Source organism: Schistocerca cancellata, chromosome 1 (genome assembly GCF_023864275.1).
Source record: "Schistocerca cancellata isolate TAMUIC-IGC-003103 chromosome 1, iqSchCanc2.1, whole genome shotgun sequence".
NCBI lineage: Eukaryota > Metazoa > Arthropoda > Insecta > Orthoptera > Acrididae > Schistocerca > Schistocerca cancellata.
The window spans coordinates 496,701,052-496,728,099 of NC_064626.1; the positions used below are offsets into that span (position 1 = coordinate 496,701,052).

General features: G+C 44.4%; 1 protein-coding gene across 1 annotated transcript in view; it reads right to left on the minus strand.

The window, feature by feature from the left end:
• The window catches only part of LOC126186145 (transcription factor Sp8), a 122,927-nt gene that overhangs the window by 80,587 nt on the left and 15,292 nt on the right, over positions 1-27,048 (minus strand). The gene's annotated exons all lie outside the window — the stretch shown is intronic.

The window sequence follows — 27,048 nt, forward strand, 5'->3', positions numbered from 1 at the left end:
TCCGCAGCTGCACGCCCGGTCAGGTCACGCGCTAATGGCCGCCACGTACGGACGAGGCTTTCCCTCTCTGGGGAGTGTTATTGCCCGGTGTATCTGTTCACTGCGCCTGGTACATGAACCACTGCAGCAGCATCGTTAAGGTGGTGCGAAACTGCTCTACAAATGCGGCAGTATTTCGCAACAGGGGAGAAGTAGAGTTCTGTAAGTACGTTATTTGTCAACGGGATTCATCGGCGCTCAAACGAGTCTAGCGTCACCTTGGATACTATCTTTATTCCACGTTGTATTTTCTTTTATCTCCGGTCTCGTCATTTAAATAAAACAGTTAACAATGAACAGTTTCCTCATTAGTTCTGTTAGTGCACAATCCTCACAGATTTTATGATTCGAGGCAATGTAAAAAGGTACTTGTCCACTATCAAGTAATTCCGCGAGTACCTACTGATTATTTACATTACAATGAGAACTTGTGCATGTTTACTTCCGCAGGTAGCTTGGGAAACTTTATTTCGGCTACTTGCTGCAAGAGTTCCCACTAGAGACGCATCCTGAGATCAGTGACCGAATGTTCACAGTGTTGTGCTAGATACCAGGGCAGCCGCCATTGTTGTAGCATTATTGTTACTGAAGGAACATTCTGGCGAAGAGCAAAATGTTAAGAAAATAAGGAAATATTCGGATGAAGAAACAGATATAAGGCTGTACATATTTCAGAATGTCGTATGCAATTCTCAAATTCTCTTGTCTATCTTACCATGAAATATTTGAAACCAGGATGTAAAAATGCTCTGAGCTGTATCACCAAATGGTAACATTTTAATTATTGCTCAATTTTTGTGAACAGTATTTATCACGAAACTTCCTGGCAGATTAAAACTGTGTGCCGGACCGAGACTCGAACTCGGCACCTTTGCCTTTCGCGGGCAAGTGCTCTACCGTCTGAGCTACCCAAGCACGACTCACGACCCGTCCTCACAGCTTCAATTCCGCCAATGCCTCATTCAGTATTTATCACTTTTATTACAAATAGAACACAGTCCAGAAGAGGATACAAAAATGTTGCAAGCAGGGGCTATGTAAGTAGGCTGTTTATATTTTCTTATTGGCAACGTTACGTAGCGCTCTGTATGAAAATCACTGGCTGTGCTGTGTGCAGCTTGTGGCTAGTTTGCATTGTTGTCTGCCATTGTAGTGTTGGGCAGCGGCAGCTGGATGTGAACAGCGCGTAGCGTTGCGCAGTTGGAGGAGAGCCGCCAGCAGTGGTGGATGAGGGAAGAGAGATGGCGGAGTTTTGTAATTTGTCATGAACTGCTATATATATATTATGACTATTAAGGTAAATACATTGTTTGTTATCTATTAATATCTTTCATTTGCTAACTATCCCTATCAGTAGTTAGTGCCTTCCGTAGTTTGAATCTTTTATTTAGCTGGCAGTAGTGGTGCTCGCTGTATTGCAGTAGTTCGAGTAATGAATATTTTTGTGAGGTAAGTGATTTCTGAAAGGTGTAGTTTAATGTTACTCAGGGCCATTCTTTTGCAGGGATCTTTGATAGTCAGATTGCGTGGTTCTAAAAACATTGTGTGTCAGTTTAAGCACAGTCTTGTATAAATTTTTCTAAGGGGACGTTACAGTTTTTGCGAAAATTATTTATTTCAAACGTAATTCATTTTACGTTTAAGATCAGAAAATCAGCTAAAATTTAAAGGCGTCTCTATCGACATTCCACTTTCCCTTCTGGTCAAAGCAAGGTGATTTCGAACTTGCTTTGTTGACTCTGGCCAAGTACGTATGTTTGTGGGTTCACTTGGTACATTTGTTTCGCTGCATCTGTTTTTGTGCCATTCTCCTTTTCCACGCTGATACTGTCGTACCGGCATTGAACACATAAAAACTTCTGAAAGTTTGAGAAAAACTTCCAGCGGCTGGTAAGGTCTGCAAGTATTCGCAGCGAGATGCAAGAAACTGTTTCCGCTACCTTAGGGAAGCTGCTCTTGCAAGTAAACGGAACTTGAGGAGGTCGACCTGTTAGGGATGCCTCCATTTCAAATAACTAACAAACAAAAAATGTTCAAATGTGTGTGAAATCTATGGGACTTAACTGCTAAGGTCATCAGTCCCTAAGCTTACACACTACTTAACGTAAATTATCCTAAAGACAAACACACACACCCATGCCCGAGGGAGGACTCGAACCTCCGCCGGGACCAGCCGCACAGTCCATGACTGCAGCGCCCTAGACCGCTCGGCTAATCCCGCGCGGAAAATAATTAACAGAAGCAGCGTCTGCAAACGACTTGCGGAAGTTCATTTGAGCTCTTGTGAAAACAGAATGAATTAAAGCGTATAATTAAACAATGTCTGCTAGGTTTTGGGGGGATACATGAATGTGTACCATACATCTTCATAACTGAGATCGTGTATGACTTGTATCGCCTACGAAAGTAGCACTGTATTCGGTATGTCCATCCGCACGACATGAGTACTTCACAGTTGGTTCCAAATAGTTGTAATAGTAGTTAGCACTCTTGGTAGTAGTGTGCTATATTTTAGCTGCAGTGTAGGCTCGCATGTCTACAGTTAAAAATAAATACATTCTATACATCAAAAAGTACGATTTATTAAAGATGACATTCTGTTAATAGGTTGCACCAGCGTTTGGCACTGTGTGGACATGTAAATACTGTTAAATTTGTCAGTATGGACGCCATCTAAGGCATCATGAGTACAAAACTGTACAGTTCTGCTGGTGAACTTGTGTTTATCTCTAAGAGCCCGACGAGGATTCGAACGTGGGGCCTCTGGCTAGAATACAGGCGGAAGTAAAGCAGCGAGGACAGATGCCTGTTCACCTTTCTGTCGTGGGAGCAAGAACAGACGTCGGTCTCACTCTTTAACTTCCATTACATTGGCAGTAAGAGGCAGCCGTCGAGAATGGCCACACGGCTATGAATGGCCACTCCAGAGCCGCCGCCGCACATCATTCGACAGTTTGGTGTTCGGGGGCGCCGCTGGCAGCTGGGCTGGTTAGCCGGGCGGCGGACCACCGGGCCGGTCTGGTGGGCGACCTTAATCACACGATAATCGCGCCCCGCCGGCCGCCCCTTTTTCACAGTCCGATTTATAGATCGACAACGAGGCGACTCGGCCGGGGCAGAGCGGCGGCGGTCGCGGTCGGCGTTTCCTCGCCGCCGCTGCTGCGGTTGCGAAATGAGAGGCGCGCCGATCCATCAGCGGCCGGCGAGCAATTTGGGTGTCCGGCCGGCCGCCGCCTCCATAAAACTGCCCGCCGCCGCCGAGCCGTCCTCCAGCACGTTCTCGCCAACCGACGGCTCCTCTGTTCCACGTTCCCCCCGACGCTGCGTTCTCACAGCTGCTGAATGCCCGGGCTCCCGAGCTGACAGGTCGTCCATACTTCCGCGGAGTTTTACTGTTCGGTGTTCTCTATGCCTTCTCCCCTCCTCGATTACCTTCTACATTCGCGAGTAATTTAATCAGACTCATCAACCTAGAAACACGGAGCATTAATTCTCTCATCCTGTAATGAGATTTTCACTCTGCAGCGGAGTGTGCGCTGATATGAAACTTCCTGGCAGATTAAAAGTGTGTGACGAACCGAGACTCGAACTCGGGACCTTTGCCTTTCGCGGGCAAGTGCTCTACCAACTGAGCTACCCAAGCACGACTCACGCCCTGCCCTCACAGCTTTACTTCTGCCAGTACCTTGTCTCCTACCTTCCAAACTTTACAGAAGCTCTCCTGCGAACCTTGCAGGACTAGCACTCCTGAAGGAGACGAGGTACTGGCAGAAGTAAAGCTGTGAGGACAGGGCGTGAGTCGTGCTTGGGTAGCTCACCTGGTAGAGCACTTGCCCGCGAAAGGCAAAGGTCCCGAGTTCGAGTCTCGGTCCGGCACTCACTTTTATTCTGCAAATGGTTCAAATAGCTCTGAGCACTATGGGACTTAACTTCTGAGGTCATCAGTCCCCTGGAACGTAGAACTACTTAAAACTTACTAACCTAAGGACGTCACACACACCCATTCCCGAGGCAGGATTCGAACATGCGATCGTAGCGGTCGCGCGGTTGCAGACTGTAGCGCCTAGAACCGCTCGGCCACTCTGGCCAGCAGTTTTAATCTGCCAGTAAGTTTCTCTCTTCCTGTGTTTCCGAAAGATGTTCGACCTCGCCGTGTCATGAACTGCTGCCCAAGCTAGGATCACATGGAGTGTCTTCGGAAACGCGTGAATGTCAAGAGAAATATTTGACGCTACGAATATTTCATAGAAATGACAGTAGCGTCCATTGTGGCCCAATGAAGCGTAATAGGACCTTTATTAAATTTTAAAAAATCCGTCCGAACAGCCCTCTGAAGGCCCTATGGCACTGACCACCGTGTCATCTTCAGGTCGTCAGTTGTCGTGACCGGAGCCGCTACTTCTCAATGGGCCGGCTTCCTGCAGCCCGCGTGTCAACAGCGCTCGGCAGACCTGGAAGGTCATCCATCCGAGTGCCAGCCAAACCCAACAGCGTTTAACTTCAGCGATCTGACGGGAACCGGTGTTACCCTTACGGCAAGGCCGTTGGCCTTCTGAACCTCTAGTAGAAGATTTATCAGATGGGATAAGCAGCTCTACTGAGACTGTTCGCTGAGGATACTGTTACTTACAGAAACGTACCGCCTTTAGGCTTCAAATGGCTCAAATGGCTCTGAGCACTATGGGACTCAACTGCTGTGGTCATAAGTCCCCTAGAACTTAGAACTACTTAAACCTAACTAACCTAAGGACACCACACACATCCATGCCCGAGGCAGGATTCGAACCTCCGACCGTAGCGGTCGTGCGGTTCCAGACTGTAGCGCCTTTAACCGCTTGGCCACTCCGGCCGGCTGCCGCCTTTAGGCGGTGCTAAAGAATTGCAGAAAGAGTTGGCCCAGATTTCTACTCGAAGAGAAGAAAATTCTGTTCATATGTGGATAAGTGTAAGACCACACCTGTAACGCAGAGAAAGAACCTGCTCCTATCTGACTTTCTGGGCCGGCCGGAGTGGCCGAGCGATTGTAGGCGCTACAATCTGGAACCGCGCGACCGCTACGATCGCAGGTTCGAATCCTGTCTCGGGCATGGATGTGTATGATGTCCTTAGGTTAGCTACGTTTAAGTAGTTCTAAGTTCTAGGGGACTGATGACCTCAGAAGTTAAGTCCCATATGCTCAGAGCCATTTTTTGGACTGCACGGCTACAAGATTAGTGGTTAACACCTTAAGCACTTCCGATGGGACTAATAATAAGAAGCGATATGAAAATTTTTTGTAGCTCAATTGCCTGGTGCAAGTCTTTCAACCGGACACAATTTGGGTTTTCCAACCGGGGGCAGGGGACTACAGTTTAACGTGGAATCCGAACAACGTGTCGTTTATGGCGAATCCTCACATCGTTGACAGGTGGATGCTAGTTTACAACGCTGATTGAGAAATCCATTCGTCCGATCGTGATCCAATCTCGCGACCTCTCGGTTTCCAGCAACGCGCTTTACCACTAGACCACCAGGACGGACAGCGGCAGCCACATAAATTCGATATTAGTGAAGATAAATCAAAGACTTAGATGTGTTACGATGGTTATGCAGTTCATCTGTAGAGGAACTCGCAAACAAAATGGTAGTGCGACGACGAGGCCCACACAGCAGTAGGTGCCGGCACCCAAGTAGACGGCGTCTTCCTTGACTTCCGGGAGTCGTTCCATATAGATCCGCACTGCCGCCTAATGGACAAAATACGAGCGCACGGAATATCAGAACAACTGTGTGATTCGATTGAAGATTATCTTACAAACGGAACACAGCGAGTAATTCTCAGCAGAGAGGCCTTTAGACGTAAACGTAACTTTTATGATAATTTTCAACCCCAGGACGCCACAGGTTCCTTTCTCGGATTAAACTTAACCATTTCCTCACAGTCCATACTTCGTGTGCAAGGAAGTCGGCCGATTCGACCGAAGAAAACAAAGTGATTTGAATTTCACCGATTGTCATCAGAAGTCTGTACGTTCGGGCGATGAGATCGGCTGCATTGCGGCCGTGCACGTCTGGAGTACTGATTTGAAAAGATCAGCTGTCTTCGGCCGATGTCGGTCGTCGAAATGCACCGATGTTAGTGCCAGTGTTAGCAGACTCAGGTGCTTACAACTAACTCTACGGACAACTGGGGTTGTAGGGGGGGGGGGGGTCGCAGACAGAAGCGCTCCATGTTTGTGGACCATTCGTGGAACCATTCTGGCATATTTCAGGAGCTATGAACTGGGGCAACGGCCTGACAAAGAAAGACCTCGCGCGCCGCATATTGCAACCGTACAAACGAGTTCAGATGGTCGCACAGCAGACTACGACATCGTCCGCAGCTGAGAGGTGTTGGTAGACGTATCAGAGTTCCCATTTGGTCGCATACAATCGTTCTGTACATGAGAAAGTCCTCATCACCTTCCTGAACGATATGCTGTTACCAAGCAGGTTGCGTCATTTCATGTGATTTTGGGCGTCCACATGCTCTGACATCGGTATATATTAACGTGTACGTGATCCGTTCAGGCGACCTTACTCCATGCTTCTAACTTCTAATGGAGATGTTCCTACGTCCACCCAAATTTCTCTATTCTAAGACATGTAGCGGTTGGGAATATGCATGAAACGTCAGGATGGTTTTCTTCCCTGAAACGAGTTTTCTGTCGCTAATGACTTCGTGGTAGACGAGACGTTAAAGTATGATGTTCCTTCCTTCTTTCACACATCTTCTCCCAAATATTTCCAGTTGGTAACATCTCCTGCCTTGCTCCAAGGTTGTTACGATTTGAATCAAAAGTACCAACTTTCTTCGGAATTACTGCAACCCATTTTCTGTCTTATCGCTACGCAATGACCCGGCAGTCAACGGTTCTGTTAAGTACATTATAATCTATCTTACTTGTTTTTAGTTACCGTATACGCTACTGCACACATAACACGTGTCACGAATGGAAAAATGTCTAGCGAAACTGATATTACAAAAGTTTCTGTTGCGATAGAGACCGTGAATAAATTAGACATTCGAGTAACGTTTCTATGGAGAACTAGGCCCTCTTGAATAGTCTTCCCTTTAGGTTGGTCGTTTCTGTAATGCTCAATACGAACCGTAGTTGGTGGCTGGATGAGTAACTACGAGTATTGCACTACAAGTCCCAAAACATTGCTGTTGAATGCCTATCGTTGGTAGGATTCCTTAGGGAGTGAGAGTGGTGGGGTAGGGGACAAGAACTTAGGGGGCTGATAGTAAACTTCATCTCTGACAGTGGTTTGTGTGAGTTCAAAAATGGCTCTGAGTACTATGGGACTTAACATCTGAGGTCATCAGTGCCCTAGAACTTAGAGCTACTTAAACCTAACTAACCTAAGGACATCACACACATCCATGCCCGAGGCAGGATTCGAACCTGCGACCGTAGCAGTCGCGCGGTTCCGGACTGAAGAGCCTAGAACCGCTCGGCCACCGCGGCCGGCTTTGTGTGAGTGAAAACTGACAAGTTGTGTCGTGGTTCGGAATAACCTTAAACTGAAGTTCCCTCTATAACTGTCTGGGAAATTCATTCATTAAATTCAAGCTATCGAGGACATACTACTGCGGTGGTACCATATTTAGGAACCCACTGCCGTATTTATGTTAACAAGGTGCTGATTACCGCATCATCTGAAAATATCATTGATGAAAGCGTTTCAGCTACGATGTATTCTAGAACCGAACTTGGCGATAGTATAGAGAGCTGCCCGACAGTCCTATTTCGTAGTCATTTGACCACTACACCAATTCCGGGTTGTTTTGTTGCCTCTGCCCCTTGACGCGGCAGTACACAGGGGGGTCTTGCCAGTGGCGCCGCCCTGGAGAAGAGCGACGGAGAGGGGAACTACGCAGCTAGGCCCGGGCCACCCAATTCAACATTCGGGGCGCCTTTGGCCGGCCGCATCGATTTCCGCGTCCCACTCACTTGGCCCCTTGTGCTCTGCTCGAGGAGCCAGTGAGCCAGTGGACATGAGGGCCAGAGGGATTCACCGGCAACAGCCGACAGTCTACCAGGAAGCCGACAGTCCACGATGAAGGACTCACGTATTCAACAGTGCCTCGCGATATTCTAGGACTCTTTCTCTCTGTTCTGCTGCAGTCGCAGTACGTTTAGAAAGTTATACAACGCTCATTCATCGCTCCTGCACACTGTGCATTCAGGTAGTATTATTTCGTCTTTCAGTTGTTACCTGAAATAGAAAACATGTTTCATTATATCTTATGGAATAACCTTGCGCAGAGCACAGTTCTACAGTCTTCCGTCTTTACTGAGTTATGCTTTGACATCAACAGTGAATTTGTTTCATTTGCTTAGCTACATTTGTTTGTTTATATGGCATATGGGATATGCATAATTGTGGGTCACGGATGATCGCCTAGTAAGCAGTAAAACAGTGCATGTCTTTACATAGTGAAACAGATGTTTCCCCGTCATACTAAACACGAGCAATAACAAAACTAAAAGTCACGAAATTTTCGAGAAGAGTGCTCGTCTGCAAACGGCTAGATAATATTTTAACTGGAGGTCGGGGGAAAACTGTAAAATGACAAAACACAGAGAGAAAACGCGTGCTGTATCCACCGTAAGCAGCGACGCGGACAACCCGATGCAGAGCTGAGTAAATTAAATTAAGTAAACCCTTTGATGACGATGCAACAAGTCGGGAACTTATGGTTGTTGGGTTGGGTTGTTTTTTGGGGAATGAGACCGGAGAGCGAAGTTATCGGTCTCATCGGATTAGGGAAGGATGGGGAAGGAAGTCGGCCGTGCCCTTTCAAAGGAACCATCCCTGCATTTGCCTGGAGCGATTTGGGAAATCACGGAAAACCTAAATCAGGATGGCTGGACGCGGGACCGTCGTCCTCCCGAATGCGAGTCCAGTGTGTAACCACTGCGCCACCTCGGTCCGTAGGGAACTTACGTGAGTCAAAGTTACTGACGATGAAATTGTGTTCCGCTGAAGGTGTCATTTCCAAAACACAAGAGAGGACTCAGCAGCACACAACAGCTGCCTGAGGGCATAGGGGAGGCTGCGAACAGACGCGAAACACAAGGGAGATTACACGTGTTGGCGCTCGTATGAGGGTATTCTCAGTACAATTCAGAAATCCTAAAAGGAGGCTGTGTCATCTTGCTCCCTATCGTCATCGCTCACATTTCTTTTATAACGCACAATTTGGAGTTCGATAAATTTCTAACTCTCTAAACCTTTGGCAGAGAGATCGCTGGCGCACTGACAAACTACGTTCGTCTATGCGTTGAGTGTTTCGCAGTCGGAGGAAAACGTTACTGTTCGTGTTTGAACTTCGGTGGTTTCCCATTGGCCTGCATCCACAGTCACAAAGTGCTATGAACTCTGAGGTTTTGCGGAGAAAGCTAGTGTACCTCGTCTACGTTTACAACCAATTGTATCGCAGTAGACTTGTATTCAGTCTTTCTTTTTGTTTTTAGTAGAATAACGAAGCGTTACATTTACGTGAACTTGGGAATGATCAGAGCCACATAGCATAGTCTGGAAGGAAATCAGCTTTTTTGCTGTACTTTATGACCGTAGCACAAGAGCGCTGCTTTCCGCTTTTCCCACGCCGATCGAGCGGAAGTCGCCGGCAGAATGCGGCGGTTACCGCACAAAAGGCCTCGTGTTACAGTGCCCGCGACCACTGTGGAAACGTCGTTGAAATGGGACTTCCGCAGAGAGGTCCCATACAGCGCCGGTCGCTGTAACAAGACGCTCCCAGGACCTTATCTGCAGCGCACCTCGAGATTTAGCCATGAGCGTGTTTGTCGCCACAGTTCCTTGCGACAAAGGACAGTTTGTGTGCCTGCGCGGGCGGGTGTCGCATTTCCGAGGGCATTACGGGGACTGGCCGGCTCTATTGAGCGGCTCAAGGCTCAAGGCTGCGCGGCTCCACTCCGGGCAGCCAGACCTACCGCTCCGTAGCACTCGCAGAAACCAACAAACACGACGTGGCCGTTCAGTCATCTCTCATACGGCTCATCCTGAGGGACGCAGTTAACAGAACGAGTAAAAGTGGGACCTACTAATCTCAAATGTTCTTCTCACCAGAACTAACATACGATTAGAACTGGTCATAGCAGAAAGGGCTGTAACCAAGATTAATCAAAATTTCTCTCATTTTTGCCCCCTGTAGCAAGAGACACGATAGAGACTTTTATGTGTCATTTTCTGTCCAGACCTTCTAACACAACAGTTCTGTATTCCACATACTTATCTGTAACTTATGCTAGCAACCTATCTCAGCTTTCTCTCAAGCCGTCCTCACACCGGACAATGCAGCTAACGTTGACGTGGCCGAATCTGGGAAAACCGACCTCTCGAGACACAGCGCCCACGTCACATGGGACGTGCTAATTAACGTGATTCGCGACGGCGGCGCTCTGCAGCGGCTGTATCTAGTTCGTAAGGCACACTGTTTGCTAACGAAAATGGACGCCTGTAAAATTCCTAAGTTAGCTCCGTTAAAACAAACAGTACCTTGCTTGTCCATATGCTACTCATGCCGTTCTGTCTGTAGTGTGCATAAATAAAAATTACAATATCCACGTCAATAAGAACATCGGCTTGTAAAGCTTCAAAAGTCGGTGTTCAGTGCACGTCAATAAGAAAATCAGCTTATAAAATTTCACAAAATCGGAGTTCAGTGTCCGTCAATAAGGGAATCAACTTATAAAACTTCACAAATTTGGACAAACTCTCTCCTGTGTGTGTGTGTGTGTGTGTGTGTGTGTGTGTGTGTGTGTGTGTGTGTGTGTCTGTGTGTGAGAGAGAGAGAGAGAGAGAGAGCACTATATTTACGAAACATCAGCTTATACGGAAAAGACGAAAAAAATGTATATGCAGCGAGATAAGAACCTCCTAGACACCGGTCCGTAACTTGGCGCCTCTATCATCTACGCTACGCAGATGTCATGCGACGAATGACACTGTATTTTATCTTACCATCTGCTGAAGGCTTTGCTCACCGACGTCTTATTAAATGATCTTTAATTATCACAAATTCTTCCGAGAACGACGAATTTTTATGAATCTTCAATGCCCCGTTGCCTTAAAATGGCTTACTTTTGTAACACGTGAGCTATAATCAGAAGATAACTAAAAACGAAAATTCTTTAACCACAAACATGGCTTTTCCCGTCGTTTTACTGCAACAAATCGTGCCAATAACGAGGCGTTTTAGAGAGATCTTGAATGTGCTGGTGATTAGAAACAGCATATATATTCATAGCGTTTAAGTTATAATACAAAACCAACCAAAACATGGACTTCAGGTGAAAATGACAAATGAAATACGACGTATCGCAAGTGCTGCTTGTCAAGCACAGAGTATTCTTCCTTACTATTGGCTCTACTTTACGTGGCACGTTGCCGAAACATCGCTGAACTTATTTTGTGTTTCACGTGACGAAATGGCTCCTCAATGTGAAGTACCAGGAAGTGACGTCACACAACTCTTACAGCTCCACGTCAACGTTAGCTAACATGTTCTGTATGAAGACAGCTTTACTCTACAGAGTTCTCTACAATCTTCTCCTCTGTCGTTTCCATTCTGTTTCTGATGATACTAAGGGCCACTCCAAAAGTGGTAAACTAATTCGCACTATTATGATTACTATTATTCTCTATTACTATTGTTAGTATTGATCATTATAATTACCCTATTATTATTAAAATAATGTCTCGGATGGCATAACTGGATCACGAATGAGCATAAAAATTGACAGTGTATTGTAAGAATTTTTTGTTGTGAAATTCCTTGTATGGTATGAGAAATGGCAGAAGGCTATAATCTGAATAGGATACATAACGAAATAAATAAATACACCTATAAGAGCATCTATTTTCCACCCTCTCACCACTTCATATACCTTAGTAGGTGTTAGAGATATAAGTGTAGATATTTCTACTTATGACTGAGGAAAGCGAACTCGAAACATTACATCAGTATTTTCTTCATTTGCAGACTAATACAATTATAGCTGTTATGAGTCATATGCTTTTAGGTTGGTTAGTATCTCCAAGCCGGCTTGCCACAAGCAAGCCGTTAACGCATAATATCCCCTGGGCAGGAGATCAGATACTGAAGTGTGGATGTGAGAGCACAAAACGATAGTCTGTGCTACCAGGTAGTTCCCTTAACAGTTTATTTACAACAGTGCAGAGAAAATCAGGTAGCAATATATGTCATGTGTTTGCTAGAAGACTGGTAAATGCAGAGAAAAAACAAGTCTCGCATTAAAGTCGGTACATATTAAAGTACCAATTATCACAGTATCTACACTTATACCCCTAACACGCTGTACATAAGGCTTACTGTCCATTGTTATACACTTCCGAATTTAGGCGGGCACCACTTTGAATGTCTGCTCATTTGCTTATAAACCGGGAAATGCAACTCGATGTCAGGCTTTTCAATGGTTTAGACAGATACACGCAGCACTTAGTTCATTGTTTCTCAACACAGCATCAGAGATTACAGAGACAAATACGACCTTGAGAAACATGCTCATAATACCAAAACGGGAAAATAAAAGATCGTTACAGATATCCGTAAGTAAGTGTATCATTACTTATCATAGTTTTCTATGAAATTATTTTATCACTTTTTACTATATGTCTTAATCCTACGCTCAGTCCTCGTCGTGTTTCGACCGTGTTGTTACATCTTCCCAAGGAAGAGACCTCTTTGCTAGTTCTGTGTTAATGAAAAGCGAGAAGTCAGAAGCTCTACAAATGAGAAACGCTTGCAGAATGCCGATGGGAGTGGTATTACGTCATACTAACCGAATGTGCTTATACATATCACATGATTTTCAAATGGTTCAAATGGCTCTGAGCACTATGGGACTTAACATCTGTGGTCATCAGTCCCCTAGAACTTAGAACTACTTAAACCTAACCAACCTAAGGACATCACACACATCAATGCCCGAGGCAGGATTCGAACCTGCGACCGTAGCAGTCGCGCGGTTCCGGACTGAGCGCCTAGAACCGCTAGACCACCGCGGCCGGCACATGATTTTCGTCTACATTCAGGGTAAACAGGCTAGGACCTTCACGGAAAGAATACGTAGACAGACGTGTGAGACACTCCACCACCAGTACTGTGCAGAAGACCAAACTGGTGCATAGTGTGTGTGCAGCGCACGTTAGTCACCAAGAAATTTTCGACAACGGCGCTTTTCTCGTCCACTGTCACTACGAAGAAACATTCAGCGATTACTACATGCAATTTAAGTTAATGTTAGAAAGTATGACTACAGGAAGATGTGCACGATTCATCATTGACGTCTTTCGCTGCATATTTAATGGATCTGAATGTGATGCAGTAATCTTGGGCGATTGTGCAGACTGTAGTAATTCGCGAAGTCAATAACTTTCTACACGCAGAAAAGTCTTTTGAAGCTGAAAATTTATCCTGGTGCCCTGGAATCGAAATGAGCGCGTTTTGCTTTTCGAAGGGTTCGTGTAGTTGCGTTCTTAGACCATTACAGAAAGAGGATATTATGTTAAGTGAGATTTAGTGCCGTTTTAACTTACTGAAGATTTCTCTGCTGTAGACACCAACGCTCTCCACCTAGTTTAAGGAATTAATTCGGAGTGACACGATCAGATAGGGAGTTACTGTTCTATGGCCAGTGTTACGTTCACACACATCTTTATGCACGTTATTATATCTCCCTTCTGAGCTAGAGTTCCCTATTATTCCAAGGCGAGCGCTAAATGTAAAAGTATACATCTCATTAATATTATTAACAGGAAGCCTGGAATGAAGCCACGGAGAACCTGTAATGTATCCGGCATTTGAAACGTCAGTCTGAAGCAGGAACGATATATAACTGTGCAGGTTATCAATAAATAATATCTGATTCGGCATATTCTGTTCAGCTAATTCACAAGTACAGTTAGACGATTTCTGAAATTACGGCGGATTAAAGGTGTATCAACGCGCTCCAATCCATTGAGTATAAATTCGGATACAAGCGTTACGAGGTCCGGTTTGTACCGTTGCGAGGGCACATTTCCAGATGTTATGAAATGATTTAAGATCGGCTGTCAATTATGCAAATGCTGTGGTGTGTTGCTCCCCTCGTATCGGCATTCGTGAGTTTTATCTAGTTATCCAGTGAGCTGTAATGTGGAGAAAGTAAACCAGTATTTATGAACATCGCATACTGATACATAAGGGCTGTACTAGATCACCACGCTAAACAGATGACGCAGACTGACGCAGGAATTTATTGCAAAGAAATTGACTTTCTCCCTTCCACCAATGGAGTTTCGCCCGAGAAAACCTGTGACTGCATCACAGGTTATTCGCCTCCCAATCGCCAGTGAAGTTTTGGGAGAAGAAAAGTTAACAGTGTTTCGATACAGCTGAATATTTTGTATTTCACATTTTTTTCAAAATGTGATCTATTTAAGATATGACGAAGCAACCAGTGTATTAAATATGCCTTCTAAATATCGTGCAGGCTATACTCAGACCATCTTTCCCGACTGAATGTTGTAAGCATGGCCTTGTAAAATGCCCAACTTTCTTTCATGCACGTGGACATATAAGTCGACTTATAGGTGTCCCATATTGACAAAGTGTTACATAAGGTCCCATACGTGAACAGTATAAAGGAGAGCTGTTAAGTTTAGAGCAATTCTAAGATGATCGAAGTCCATCCTGTAATTTATCCACTTTATAAATGAAAGCACACATGACACTGGTGTAATATTCTACAATATTTGTTATTTATTTCACAATTCGGTTTTCGGCTGTTACTCCATCATCAGGTACAAAGATAAATATGTGCTGTAATGAAATTTTTGTAGGATCAAAGATTATACACTAGTGCGTCTATAGAGTATCTCCGTTTCCAAAGATGAATTTAATTGATGTTAGATTTAGTAATAAAATGAGAAGAATTATTTCAATGAAAAGACGATGTAAGATTATTTAACTAAGATATGTGATAATTAACTAACGAACTCTATAAAAATTACAACAGTTGTTATTAGAAGAAAATAAATTGAAGAATAAAGTTTGGTGACACATTTCAAGGTGGAGGCTGAACAAAATAATCTTGTCTTTAACATGTTCTAAGTTACAAACAGCTAAGGTATGCTAGTGAGATTAAGCGTGAATAAGCTACGATTAGATAAAGCAAATTTTTTAACAGGACAAGAGACGGTATAGTAACTGAAATTGAGGGACAAATCGTGCATGTGAGTAAGAGGGCTAATTTACAATGTGGCCTGGATGAAATTATGAGCAGTATCTGCAGTAGACGTGGTGAGTAGGTGAACTGTGTCTGGTCATTCAGTAATAAGCTTGGGAAGATGGAAGTAAGTTTACAAGTTTCCATTATTTCAAGGTAGTTCATCTTCCTTCCTTTATGGATGTGATGTAATACTTCATGTTGCACCTCGTAACTATGTCCTTCTTTAAGCTGGTGTTCTGCAAAAATACAGTCTCCTTTTACAAGTTACCAACTTCTATGGTGTCCTTTTAAGCGGGTGCACACTACCCTGCCAGACTGACCTATATAGAAAATCCCACAATTGCAAGTGATATTGTATATTCCACACTCTTCCAAAGCTGAAGTGCTGTCTTTACCATTGGGCAAAAACTGTCCAACAGCTTAGTGCACATAAAATGAGGTTTTAAAGTTCCCGTATTTAAGCTTTCTAGCTATATTCACTATTCCCCTAATGGGCGTGATCAATGACCAGCTGCGTTGGCGTCTTGAAATATTCTACAGCCATGTGTGAGACAAGAAGTATAGTTACACGTTTGGTATTCAAATCGAATGCGAATAATGCATCGTTAGTCGTCTCAGCTGTGTCAACTGTTTCTCGTTACCAGACACTGATACGCAACGGCAATTCTAAACCAATGCAGGCGCGCCAGCATTTGATACAAGAGTCCTTTGCGCCCCCACTGTCTTCCCTTTATCAAATACCGATAAATCCTTTTGCTTATCCATCCTATTCTGCTGTTTACGAGCGACCAAATTAACAGAGTCATCACCATGGAGCTCTGTGATGATTCGTTACAAACATCAAGTGGTCACTCAGTGGAGAGTTAACAGACTAATGAGGCGATCATAATCTGCGGTGCGTATCAAATGTGATCAGCTATCTCAAGATTTAAATTTGTCCAAACGAGTGCGGAATACGTCTTAAAATCCGTGGTAAGGTTGGCTAATTTACCAGACCACAGGTCATAAGTCTGCACCGCGGATTCGATCCAGGTCTGGACCACCTACCTTCTCCACAAGCTAGCACCCTGCCCGTCAAGTTATGCAAGTAGTTCAGTTGTCCAGTTTAGACAATATTGAGCGAATTCAGTTAACATATTTTGTCAATATTGAGTACATGACAGCTTTGTGGCACCATACGATCTGTTGTGGTAAATGAGAATCTTTATGCCCCGAGCGTATTTCGACAGCGAGCTATGACTTAAGGACATCCGTCGTCGTCGGGTATCAGTAACACGCGGTGGCCCACAGTTTCCGGGAAGGGTGCCTCAGTCTACTTACTGTGCACAGAGGCAAACAGTTCTGAATATTCGCTACTTCGGAACTACTCTCTCCTGGATCGGAACACAACCTTTAACCAAAACAGCACAAACTCTTATAGCCCATGAGTTAAATAGTCAGTTTGCAAAAAAAGTATCCGTAATTTACATTCCCCTTTGTTAGAGACCGGGCTGACAGCGGCCGAGTTGCCGTCCTTCAGCCTTTGTTTATAAAAAGAGAAAGTAATATAGGCTGGGAAGTGTGACAGCACCGCTGTTATTATCTGTACACATAAATGATCTACAGAGCGAGGTGGCGCAGTGGTTAGCACACTGGACTCGCATTCGGGAGGACTACGGTTCAATCCCGCGTCCGGCCATCCTGATTTACGTTTTCCATGGTTTCCCTTAATCACTCCAGCCAAATGCCGGGGTGGCTCCTGCGAAAGGGCACGGCCGACTTCCTTCCCCGTCCTTCCGTAATCCGATGAGATCGATGACCTCGCTGTTTTGTCTCTTCCCCCAAAACAACCCATCCCAACATAAATGATCTGGCGGACGGGATGAACAGGAGTATGCGACTGTCTGCTGATGATGCAGTGGTGGACGGGAAGGTGTCATCGTTGAATAGCTGTAGGAGGATACAAGATGACTTAGACAAAGTTTGTAGTTGGTGTGATAAAAGGTCGCTAGCTTTAAATGTAGATAAACATGAGCTAATGCAGATGAGTAACAAATAGTAACCTGTAATGTTCGAATACAGCAATAGTAGTGTGCTGCCTGACACTATCACGTACATTAAATATCTGCTGTGACGTTGCAAAGGATATGAATTTAAAAGATCATGTAAGAATTGTACAAGGGAAGGCGAATAGTGATCTTCGGTTTACTGGGAGAATTTTAGGAAAGTGTGGTTTATTTGTAAAGGAGACCACATATAGTACACTAATGGGACTCATACGAGTGTTTGGGATCCGCACTTGGTCGGATTAAGGGATGACTTCAAAGCAGTTCAGAGATGGGCTGGTAAATTTGTTACCGGTAGGTTCGAACAACACACAAGTATTACGGAGATGTTTCGGGAACTCAAATGGCAATCTTTGGCGAGAAGGCGAAGTTCTTACGAGGAACACGACTGAGAAAGTTGAGAGAACCAGCATATGAAGCTTCCTGTAGAACGATTTTACGCCGCCAACACATATTTCGCGAAAGGGTCGAGAAAAAAAAAAAGGGAATTTAAGCTCATGTGGAGGCCTATAGACAGTACCGAGCGAAGTGGTGCAGTAGTTAGCACACTGGACTCGCATTCGGGAGGATGACGGATCAAACCCGCGTCCGGCCATCCCGATTTAGGTTTTTCGTGATTTCGCTAAATCGCTTGAGGCAAATGCCGGGATGGTTCCTTTGGAAGGGCACGGCCGAATTCCTTCCCCATCCTTCCGTAATTAGATGGGACTGATGACCTCGCTGTTTGGTCCCCACTCCCAAATCAACCCTCCCCCCCTATCTACAGGATAGTCATTTTTCCTTGCTGTATTTGGGAATGGAACAGGAAAGGAAGTGACTAGTAGTGGTACAGGAAACCCTCCGCCACGCAACGTTCTGTGGCTAGTGGAGAATTTATGTACATGTAGATACTTTATAGTGGAATGAAACACTAATTAGTTCATGGTATGACGAGAGGGTGGGCTTGCGCGGCAATCCCCCTCTTTAATAAGACGTTTGCTTGTATATGACTCAGATGTACTGTTGTTTCTACACTACTGGCCATTAAAATTGCTACACCAAGAAGAAATGCAGATGATAAAGGGGTATACAGTGGACAAATATATTATACTAGAACTGACATGGGATTACATTTTCATGCAATTTGGGTGCATACATCCTGAGCATTTAGTGTCCAGAACAACCACCTCTGGCCCTAATAACGGCCTTGATACGGCTGGGCATTGAGTCAAACAGAGTTTGAATGGCGTGTACAGGTACAGCTGCCCATGCACCTTCAACACGATACTACAGTTTATCAAGAGTAGTGACTGGCGTATTGTGACGAGCCAGTTGCTCGGCCACCATTAACCATACGTTTTCAATTGGTGAGAGATCTGGAGAATATGCTGGCCAGCCGAAATCACACCCGCCTCCCAATACCTAAATCCCATCCATTAGTCCTTTCTCGAACACATATTGAACTTGTAACATTTACCGAAACATGGATTCTACACTACTGGCCATTAAAATTGCTACACCACGTAGATGACGTGCTACAGACGCGAAATTTAACCGACAGGAAGAAGATTCAGCGATATACAAATGATTAGCTTCTCAGAGGATTCACACAAGGCTGGTGCCGCTGGCGACACCTACAACGTGCTGACATGAGGAAATATTCCAACCGATTTCTCATACACAAGCAGCAGTTGACCGGCGTTGCCTGGTGAAACGTTGTTGTGATGCCTCGTGTAAGGAGGAGAAATACGTACCATCACGTTTCCGACTTTGATAAAGGTCGGATTGTAGCCTATCGCGATTGCGGTTTGTCGTATGGACATTGCTGCTCGCGTTACTCTACATCCAATGACTGTTAGCAGAATATGGAATCGGTGGGTTCAGGAGGGTAATACGGAACGCCGTGCTGTATCCCAACGGCCTCGTATCACTAGCAGTCGAGATGACAGGCATCTTATCCGCATGGCTGTAACGGATCGTTCAGCCACGTCTCGATCCCTGAGTCAACAGATGGCGACGTTTGCAAGACAACAACCATCTGCACGAACAGTTCGACGACGTTTGCAGCAGCATGGACTATCAGCTCGGAGACGATGGCTGGGGTTACCCTTGACGCTGCATCACAGACAGGAGCGCCTGCGATGGTGTACTCAACGACGAACCTCGGTGCACGAATGGCAAAACGTCATTTTTTTCGGATGAATCCAGGTTCTGTTTACAACATCATGATGGTCGCATCCATGTTTGGCGACATCGCGGTAAACGCACATTGGAAGCGTGTATTCGTCATCGCCATACTGGCGTATCACCCGGGGTGACGGTATGGGGTGCCATTGGTTACACGTCTCGGTCACCTCTTGTTCGCATTGACGGCACTTTGAACAGTGGACGTTACATTTCAGATGTGTTTCGACCCGTGGCTCCACCCTTCATTCGATCCCTGCAAAACCCTACATTTCAGCAGGATAATGCACGACCGCATGTTGCAGGTCCTGTACGGGCCTTTCTGGATACAGGAAATGTTCGACTGCTGCTGCCCTGAGGAGCATATTCTTCAGATCTCCCACCAATTGAAAACGTCTGGTCAATAGTGGCCGAGCAACTGGCTCGTCAAAATACGCCAGTCACTACTCTTGGTGAACTGTGGTATCATGTTGAAGCTGCATGGGCAGCTGTACCTGTACACGCCATCCAAGCTCTGTTTCACTCAATGCCCAGGCGTATCAAGGCCGTTATTACGGCCAGAGGTGGTTGTTCTGGGTACTGATTTCTCAGGATCTATGCACCCAAATTGCGTGAAAATGTTATCACATGTCACTTCTACTATAATATATTTGTCCAATGAATACCCGTTTATCATCTGCATGTCTTCTCGGTGCAGCAATGTTTATGGTCAATCGTGTATATACATAATAGATGTTTGAGACTTGAAAATATCTGTAGAATCGTACAGTTTCATTTGATTTTGTGTTATCATCTGGGCAGCGTTTGGGAGTACTCCTTGCGTCCTCCCGGAATCAGCAATTTCGAGTGACCGATACTGGGGCCGGTAGGTGAGTGACACCTGCGTCTGCTAGCCAGTACGTCACCGCAGGTTTTTGGGCGGCGCGGCCACAGGTGGGCGGGCGTCACTCACCCGGCAGGCAGGTCCCGGCGTCCGGCCGTCCCACTGGCAGCGGCGGCGGCGGCGGCGGCGGCAGCCAGCCCAGGGGCCACGGGCTGTAAATTTGTCCGAATGCCCGCCCGTGCGCCATTATGCAAATCGTATGTGGACACAGCTCCAACTTATCACTATTAAAGCTTTAAACTGGTCGGTAAACAACTTTTACGAGCTGCGACGTCGCGTAAAAGGACGCACGCCGACTCACTTCCGTTTCGCCACACGAGGGACGGACGCCAGCCGTGAGACGTCAGCACGCCGGACAGTGGGGTGACGACGTCCCCATCCTGTCAGTGTCAAGCGGGGTAGGCAGTAAGTGCCGTGAAATGACAGACCAACTACTGAAATAATGCGGAAGTGTACGGACCTGAAACTCCAAGTGTAGAGCTGACATTTCTCTAAATTTTGTCTCAAAATACTGAGGATTTTCGCAGCTTAGAATTAATAATTAAATAGTTTTGTTTGTCTGATCTTCTTACTATGAAACTACTTTGCTTGTAAGTGATACGTAGAGATGGAACTGTAAACGTAATTATTTTTTACATAATCGAATGAAACTATATGGTTCCAGAGACCTATTCAACTCTCAGACATTTGTGAAGCTACAAATGAAAATTTGTACGGAGGCTGGGATTCGAACCCGGGTCTCCTGCTCGCTAGGCAGATGAGCTAACCATTTCCCCACCCTAACAGAGTGGTTTTGCACAACTGGACAGACTACCCGAGCACGCCCCATGTACTGTGCCACTATACACAGCCACTGCGCCAGGATGGCGTAGCGGTTAGCGCCTCTGCCTAGTGAGCGGGAGACCCGGATTCGAATCCCAGCCTTCGTACAAATTTTCATTTGTAGCTTCAGTATGCATATACACATTTTTACATGAGGTTTACGAAAGTTTTTGACTTTCATCCTCCTCAGTTGGAAGTTTAAGTCGATAATGTTATAGACATAACAGACCGAGCCATTGGCATAAGAGATCAAGAGGATATTGAATGTCTCTCATAAGTGGCTTCTGTATGCCGATTTGAGGCTATTTCCCAATTTAATAGACCGCAAGTGTCCTGTTGTTCGCTCGAACTTCCCTGCACCACTGTGGTATGTGCTATACAGTTATCGTTTACACACTGTATATTCAAATGAGCTCTTAAATTTGGGTCCTTGTATACAGATTTACAGTCCTTGTGAAGTGAGACAGCCGAGATGGCCTGTGGCGCAAATTTATTTATTTATTTATTTCTTAACTTTTATTGAACAGGATATCAGTCTCAATGACACAATGTCATAAATATGTTAGAACTTTCACATAACTTATTAAGAGAGAGCAAATCAATTAAATAGGAAATTTCAGAATGAAATGAACACTGAAAACAATATTTATGAATTCTCCATATTAGAATGTACTCCAATTTACAAATCTTAAATAAAAAACTAAAGGCTAATTAGTAGAACATCACACGCAGTCATCTTGAAATGGCTGGGAAAAAACATGAAAACTTCAAACTTTCAGTTTCCGGTTTTATAACGAAGGAAGTTGTAAAAATCGAAAGGGAAACATATACGTTGAGTTAATGCAACAAACGGGGTCCTCTCAACAGCTGGTTAGCCAACAGTTGTTATGTATTACTATTGTTGTATTTCTGTAATAGTTTTAAACTGATAACAAATTTGAGATTCGTATTCTCAAGCAACTGTTCTATTTTATTAATTTTTTTCTTTAGGTATCGTTATTGGAGAGTTCTAATGGTGTGTGACAGTAGGTATTACTGGCGAGTATCTTGTATCTATAGTATACATAGCGTTTAATGGGTATAAGTGCAGATAATTTTATATTATATGATACCTTAATATGTACACACACCAGTGTGTTGGTTGTTTTTCCCTGCATCGAACAGTCTTCCCACACACACACAACACAAACTTTACGACCTGATGTATTCAGTATGGTCGTAACTATACCAAAAAATTGGATTATGCCTGTCAGTATAGCCTAACCATTTTGCGTCTACATATTCACGTTTCAACACTTGACCTGCAGCCCGGAGGAAAATAAACGGTAATGTCTTGCTCTTGCCCCATGTACTTGGAGGTACTAACGAACCAAAAAAACAATAAACTTGTAATAGCTACAATTACTAGTCTGCAGATGAACTAAATACTAATGTAATGTTCAGTACACCGTCCTCGGTCATCAATAGAAATCTCTGCAGATATACCGATTTACCCTGTATAACTGTGTAACAGTGTTCATGTACCCTCAACTCACAATTCTATCTTAAAATGAAGACTAAATACTTCACTCTATTTGCAGAACCTCCTAACTTGTGATAGGTAGAAATTATGCAAGCTAAAGTCCAAATTCAAAATGTGTACAAAAATAAAAACAGCGAATGTACCCTGTCAGAATACCAATAATCCCGAGGGAAATGCATACAGCGTAATTTTTTTCGAACCCTCGTGGTCGCAGCCGTTTGCACATATTTTACGTCCAGACACCTCTAACAAATCTGAGCGGTCTTTTCTAGCGGCTTAATAGATCCGCTTGTTATATTACTTCAATTAACTGAGGCCGTTCTTTGTGCGTATTTATTCTTCGGCCTATGGGTCGGGAAATTACACGGCAATAAATGCTCAGGCGTTTACTGAACAAAAAAGCCTGCCTCGGGAGAACAAATGACAGAGGAACCGGTTCCGAGAGTGGGATACGGTCTTAGACGTAACAGAATTGTTCCTGCGACCAGGAATTACTTTACGGGATGTATACTTATTGCGTCTAACAGACCACTAGTCGGTTGGATTCGCTTGAGCTTATTTCTTGTGCCTGTCAATGTCGCAGTGACTGCAAAGTCAGCAAAGCTGTGCCACAGAGCAATGCCAGTTCGTATTGGCGTCCTTAGTCGGATGTCGATGTGGTGTTGATGGCATAATTCTCAGTTACAGTAAGTGACATACTGAAAAAGAGAAGACAATGGCATAAAGTCAATTCCTATAAGAGAACAGGCAAATAAAGTATTAGCAGTAGTTTACAAATAATAAATCACGTTGTTAGTGGTTTGCAGAGCATGATTTCTGCCGTTATGGAGAGAAGGTAATTGGTTCGCTACTGAAATGTGTTTAAGAGGCTGGCTTGCATGAATGGATCTATTTACGATGTAATCTACGAGGTCTATTCGGAAAGTAAGATCCGATAGGTCGTGAAATGGAAACCATAGTGAAAATCAAAGGAGTTTTATTTGCAACAGTTGGCTACATCTTCCCGCTACTTCTCTACATAATCGCCGCTCCGACAGACATTGTACCAACTTTACAATACGATTGTCAGAGAAGGTAGCCACCTGTGCTTTCTTCCAATTCTCTACGCCCACCTGCAGCTTGTTGTCTTCGTAGATAGAGGTTCATGTGATCAGAGATGAAAATCAGAGGGATGTATGGCGAGTGGTCAAGCACTTCCCATTGAAAACGCTGCAGTAGCGTCCTCATTACCCCTGTAGTGTGCGGCCTAGAATTGTCATAGTTACGTTTTGTGGGCTGCATAAAATCAGACGAAATCTGTCACAGGCAATCATACTTGGCTGGAGACACTATTTTCTAGCTATCTACACGTGTTCACTGTGCGTTCAGAACTGAAAAGAACGACATGGCGCGATCGACGGGCATACTAGAGAAACTGTCCAACGCATCTGTGCCAAGCTTCATCGGAATTTCGCTGTGGTTTTCATTTCGCGACCGATCAGATCTTACTTTCCGAATAACCTCCTATATTTGCAATGTCCATCGAATAAATACGCATAATGTGCCAACAAACACTTGTCGATTGTATTGGGAATGTAATGTGCCTCAGAGGACATTTGACTAGAAAAACGTATGGTTAAATTGTAGCCTGATCGTCTGTTATGGAAAGTCTCATAGGAGAGTGCTGTTAATCCTACTGTCAGATTACAATAGTTCGCTATTTGACATTAAACAAAGGCTTTTTTTATTTTACTCCTGTTGTTGTCTTTTTGCCGCGACACTGCTGCCGACGTGGTTTCACTGTCTTCATACAAATTTGGTTTAATTACTCTAGGATCGTATGTGTTGAAGCGATGAGTAACCTGATCCATATTTTACTTCCGTCACATGAGGACTGCTAGGCTGATGCAACATAATTCAAAGATAGTGCGTGATAAGTAACGGTCTGCAGTTTCACTCCAGCCTGGGGATGAAATTTCATGATCGGAATATGAATAATAACGGTAATGGGAGGAGTTTAATTTCCAACATATCTTTATTATCGGATACAACGTAGGCATAAGGTACTTGTGGGCGCAATGTCCCAATAAGGAATTTAATTTCGATTCACCCCTCTGCCTTGTTCGGTGGGAGTGACTAACGACCCGGTACTTTAGTCCCATTAGGCACATAATCATCATCAGCAGCAGCATCAACGCCATCATCAACACCACCACTATTCGGCGGCAGTGTGCTGTAAGTCGTGACTCGTATTCACCCTCCATCAACGATAAATCAAACGCAAGACTGCAGTATACACGTCCCATGACATTCATTGGACTCACTCTTTAAGATCGTATGAATGGTCCGATCCGTACCGTACAGATTATGAAAACTTTCGCGATTGGGCAGGCTGAACCAGCTCGCAGTCTACTACTCAAGTACCGTACAACTTTAGTTAAGAAGGTAATATTTATTGAATTTTCATCTCTTTTTTTACCTTGACTTGAGGTTTAACATCTTCCCTTTTACTTCAGATCAAAAATGGTTCAAATGGCTCTGAACACTATGGGACTTAACATCTGAGGTCATTAGTCCCCTAGAACTTAGAACTACTTAAACCTAACTAACCTAAGAACATCACACAATCCATGCCCGAGGCAGGATTCGAACCTGCGACCGTAGCGGTCGCGCGGTTCCAGACTGAAACACCTAGAACTGCTCGGCCACATCGGCCGGCTACTTCAGATCGATAGATTATTTATCAATTAATGGACGATATGGTGTCGAACTCCGTTATCTGAATGAGAAGCATAGTAGGCTTTGATGAAACTAAGGTCGCATTGCCCAGGGTTTCCCAGACGGTGGTACGCCTGCCACTTGTGGTACAGGAGGACATTTTAGGCGGAACGCGTGCCAGTAAACAAAACGTGTACTGATATAATCATTCTCTTACGGCACTTTGTTCTTGAAGTAAAATGACAGTGGGAAAACTGACTGATAAGAGCCTAATTCTTAGAAGTTTAAAGAAAGTGGAGTTTCCGCAGGATGTTTGTTTTGGAGTGTACGCAGGAGACATCAAAAGCGGACTGTACTCTCCCCACCCATGCCGTCGCTGTCTTGGCTGGGAATTATTCATCTTGCTTGGACGTTGGCGATATTTTGATAAGGCCTTCTCGGTGGTTACGCGGAAGTTTTCATGCCGCTATGCAAATGCTGCCAACTTGCGCGCTGCACCAACGTGTGGCGTTGCATTAGGCATTATGCAGTGAACTGTTTATTGTTGTTATTGACGCTTTGTTGGGCGTTACGTTAAATGGCATCGTTACACGAAGGTAGCTGGCGTCTGGAATTGATTTTGCAGTCTGAATTACCGTCAACGTTTGATTTGATACTGACTTTTTTTTTTTTTGCTATTTGGACTCTAATTCACTATACTCCATATTCACCTTACTATTCTTTTGCGCAATTGATCTATATTATTTGTGCCTTAAAATTAAATAAATATTTTAAACGTCATACCTATCTTACTCATTTAATATTTGTATCAGAACCGGCTAAATTTAATTTTATATTGTTTACTGCAAATATGTACCGCACGCGAACTTGAACGACTCTTTAAAAGCGCTGCCACGAAATCTCGTTACTTGTCAGCGTCGCATTTCTGCCATACATGAAAGTTGATCGGCACGACGCCAAACCCTTATGTGTGTTGCCAGCGCTGAGCAAGGTGGCCAAAATAATTATTCCCCCCGTATCGTTCCTCACTTCTGCGGCGGTCGCCTTTCAAGCTTCCACACCCCCACCCCACCCGACCCCTCCTCAACCAAGGGTTCGTTAACCATTGTGGTACACCTAACTTTCTAAAAATGTAAAGTGCTACACAGTGAAAGAAAGTGTGGGAACCCCTGCACAGAATATGAATGCGTGAGGAACATTAGTGAGGAATAGAAGTAGATATTTAGAACTTTTCTAGCAGTGTCAAATCAATAATTAAAATTAAAACTTTTTGCATTTCCTTGCGCATTTACTGTTGCATTGCTTCGCATGTACGAGATATAACTGATCCATAACGTGTCTATTTGAGAACTACGTAGGTTGTGCAGTGCCTTCTACACCAAATTTAAACAATCACTTAAAATTTTCGGACTTTTGGCTGTTGACAGTGGAGCAAAACGAGCAACAGAAAGTTGCATTCTTTCGGAACTTTCTTCTTCAGAATAACTGGCTAATGAGTGACTTTGCGGAGTTGCAGTGTGTACTACTCTGGCGACAACACAGTTTCAATCCTGCTGATATAACATGACTCACTCTACATAGGAAACATCCATT